This window comes from Bombina bombina, chromosome 6, assembly GCF_027579735.1.
Source record: "Bombina bombina isolate aBomBom1 chromosome 6, aBomBom1.pri, whole genome shotgun sequence".
Taxonomy (NCBI): Eukaryota; Metazoa; Chordata; class Amphibia; order Anura; family Bombinatoridae; genus Bombina; species Bombina bombina.
Window position 1 is genome coordinate 1,011,676,315 of NC_069504.1, and position 4,106 is coordinate 1,011,680,420.

Here is a 4,106-nt window from a genome sequence, read left to right on the forward strand (position 1 = left end):
CCTGTTGTAGATCATAGAGGGGCTAGAATGGAAACCCACTTATAAGTGGGCTACCTTGGATGTCACAGCCCTGTATACTTCGATTCCATATGATATGGGTATAAGAGCCATACAACATTCTATAGAAACAATGGGCACAATGGTAGAGAATCAAAAATTATTTATTCTAGACTCAATAAGATTTGTCTTAGAAAAAAATTATTTTCAGTTTGAAGAGAAATTCTACCTGCAAAAAACAGGTACGGCTATGGGCACTAAATTTGCGCCAAATTTTGCTAACCTTTATATGGGGGAATTAGAGAAAGAGATGATATATGAAGGCAGTAATTACAAACATAGTCAGGTAAAATTCTGGCGTTGGTTTATAGATGACATTCTAATTATCTAGGAAGGAGAGGATACAGAGTGGAAGTCATTTGTAGAAGGTTTGAATGCTAATAGCATGAATCTGAAATTTACAGATAAAATAAGCAACACCCACATTGATTTTCTAGATGTTTCTCTGTCCACCTTGGATGGTGCAATCCAGAGTGCATTATTCAGAAAAGAGACAGATACAAATGGCTATCTAGATGCAAGGAGTGCACACCATCCAAGGTGGATAGAGAACATACCGTATGGACAATTTCAGAGACTCAGGAGAAATTGCATGAACATGAGTGATTTTGAGAGGGAATCTGAGGTTTTAAAACTAAAATTCAAGGAGAAGAATTATTTAGACACTTTGATAGAAGGGGCATATAAAAAGGCCAAGACTCTAGATAGACATACTCTTGTGCATAATACAAGAGCTAAAAAGGGACAAGAGAAAAAGGAGAATACAAATAGAAATATAAGTAAAGTTAAATTTGTTACTACCTTTAAAGAAGGACACTGGAAAATTAAAAACATTTTAAAAAAACATTGGACAATTCTACAGAATGATCCCTTATTGAGAGAAGCAATAGGAGATGTACCCAATGTTATATATAAAAAGAATAAAAATTTAAAAAGCATGTTATCACCAAGTGCAATAAACAAAAAGAGAGACAACAGAATGAAGTCTAAAAAAGATGGATTATTAAAATCTACGTTTTTTTTTAAATGCTCTAGGAAATTTGTGTTTGCTGTGAGCACACTCACAGGACAAAGAAATACAATCGCTTTCCACAAATCTCAGAGGAGGAGGAAAAATGTCCCATTAAAAAATTCCTGAACTTTAAATCACAGTATGTGGTGTACATGCTAGAGTGCACCTGTAGAACACTTATGAGGTATATAGGTCGAACAAAAAGGGGTCTAAAAATAAGATGTCTAGAACATATGAAAAATATTGAACAAGGGACTTTAAAAACCCCATTGATCCAACATTTCAGCAAAAAAAAAACATAATAAAAATAATAAAGACTTCTACATTAAAGCAATAGAATATAATTTTATACTGTGTATATATATATATATATATATATATATATATATGTGTATAAAAGTGTATTTAAACATACTGACTTGCAGTTTTGGGTGCTTATTTACATAGGGCTGCTTTACTTACATATGTGAGACGCTTCTATTTGCATGCAATATTTCTAATACCTTTTAAGTATTAGAAATATTTAATGCAAATAGAAGCGTCTCACATATGAATTATATATGTGTTCTCCATTATTGTGCAGCAGATCCCTTTGCGCATGCAAAACATTTTTCTAAGTTCCCTTACTTGTGACGTCTCCATAGCGCACATCATCGCTGAAGCTGATGTGGCGGCGCTGGCTTTGAGCGTTTGCCAAACGCGACTTATATAGTATCTGACAGTTGCCTCTCTTTTGGTATACATGCATTTTTCTATTAGGGTTATAAGTATTTTGAAACAATATCACCACCAAGATCTGCAGGATAAAAATGTTTACAGAATACGCCAGACCTAGAGGAAACATTTCAGTTACACCGATGTAACTCCCCTGTTTCATAGAATGCCCTTTTTGTGGATTTTTTTTTAATTTTTAATAAGATTAAACAATACTGCATTTTTATTTCAATATTTAATCTATTGATTTTATACGATTTTTAAATTACAATATTTTGTAAACATTGTTGTAATGTATGCATCGCCTTCGCATATTTAAAAGCAGGTAACAACCCTTTGTGAGACACACTGGTCTCAAAGTAAAAACTGCCTTTATAGAATTCAGACAGGGGGTTCATGGTACTGGCGAGACCAGACAGCTTTATGGAATCGGGTCCTTTGGCCCCCAATTCTAACAATTTTGCCGGTCAAGACGTGATTTTTTACTCCAACACTAGCAGTAGCAGCCCTCATGGAATTCTATAAAAAAAAAGGGCTGTCCCTGCAAGTGACAAGAAGTCTTCCATACAAATAATGAGAGCTCTCTGCTAGGTAAAAATTTGCAAAGGTTCAAAGACAGAGACCGGTGTGTTTTAAATTTTGAATATAATGTTTAATAAAAAAAACATTACGCGAAGGTAGACTTCCGGCCGTTGCCCAGCGTGCTTTGCGTGGCCTGTGAGAGGAAGCATATCAAGCTGGGAGTGGGATCGGGAGCCCCAGCGGGCAGGTACAGGAGATGGACGGATCTACGTGGGAACCTTCCCGCCGATGTGCGGGAGAAGGAGCTAGACGAACTGTTTCATCGTTACGGCCGGATCCGGAGCATTGTGCTGAAGAATCGCGGCGGGAGCAGTAGTGCTCCATTCGCTTTCATCAGCTTCCAAGATCCCTGAGATGCAGAGGATGCAGTCTTTGGACGGAATGGATGTGAATTTGGCTCATGTCGTCTACGGGTCGAGTTTACACGGCCTTTGTGAGGCTCTGGTGGTGGTGGCGGAGGAGGAGGAGGAGGGGTGGTAATTATGGGGCTCCCAGAGGAAGAAATGGCCCCCCCTCTCGTCGGTCAGAATTCAGAGTAATTGTCACAGGTCTTCCCCCGTCAGGTAGCTGGCAGGATCTGAAGGATCACATGAGAGAAACTGGTGATGTCTGCTATGCTGATGTACATAAAGATGGTATGGGAATTGTTGAATTAATCCGCAAGGAGGATATGGAGTATGCTTTGAGGAAACTGGATGATACTAAATTCCGGTCGCATGAGGGTGAAACCTCCTATATTCGTGTTTGCCCAGAACGAAATGCCAGTTACTCAAGATCAAGATCCCGTTCTAGAGGGCGTGACTCTCCATATCAAAACCGCCGCTCACCCTCCCCTTTCCAACCGTACTGATCTGTAACCACAGGGACACTTTCTATGGATATAATTCTAAAGCCCATCTGCTTTGAAGTTACATTCCGCACCTGATGGATTTCATCACCTTTTGTCTTTTTTAATTTTAATTTTTTTTTAATTTTTCTTTTTAAAGAAATGTGCTTCTGGCATCTGTTTTAAAAACAGGTTTACCCCACCAGTTTCTAGTTTTTCAATGTGGGCATACAAGCCAAGAATATGCCTAAAAGGATGGATGGCTTAATTTTGATCTGTGCATTAGTGTGTGGAAATGAATATACTGTGACTAAGGGTGAAGCAAAATAGTGGCACCAGGACAAGCATAAGGGAATATGATTGTCCAACTTTACCCACTCTATTAGAAAAGATGTGTGAAATTAACTTTTTAATCCTGCTCAAATTTGTATGTCTTTTTTTCCTTTTTATTATAAAGGTGTTTCAGTTAAATAAAAAAAACATCTGTAGCTATCCTATTAAAGTCTTGATGCTGTGTTAACATTCTGATTTTGTTTTTCCTCCTCCTCTTCTTCTTAGATGGTTAAATTATCGGGTCATGTGTTGGTAATGGAATATTACCTGTTGGGGTAAACAGAAGATAATAAATATAGAGCCTCTTTGTCAATATAAGTACATTAAATAAAATGTCATACCTGGTGGTGCAACAAAAAAAAACAAAAAAAAAACAAAAAAACATTACGCTGTTTTCAGTGAATTGTAATTTTCGTATGCATAGGTTTTCCTTTCTGAATAATCAGTGTTTTGAGTATTTTGGCGAAAACTCGCCACTTTTTGACTGACGAGACAAAATAGTGAGAACTGTAGTGCGAAAATGTGTATAGAAATACGCTGGGATTTAAGAGAAAATTTCATATACGCTTATGGAACGCTAAT

The 4,106-nt window shown here is 37.3% G+C and overlaps 1 pseudogene; it reads left to right on the forward strand.

Moving 5' to 3' along the window:
- Positions 1 to 442: 442 nt before the first annotated feature.
- LOC128664855 (serine/arginine-rich splicing factor 9-like) lies at positions 443 to 3,711 on the forward strand (annotated as a pseudogene).
- The last annotated feature ends 395 nt before the right edge of the window (positions 3,712 to 4,106 follow it).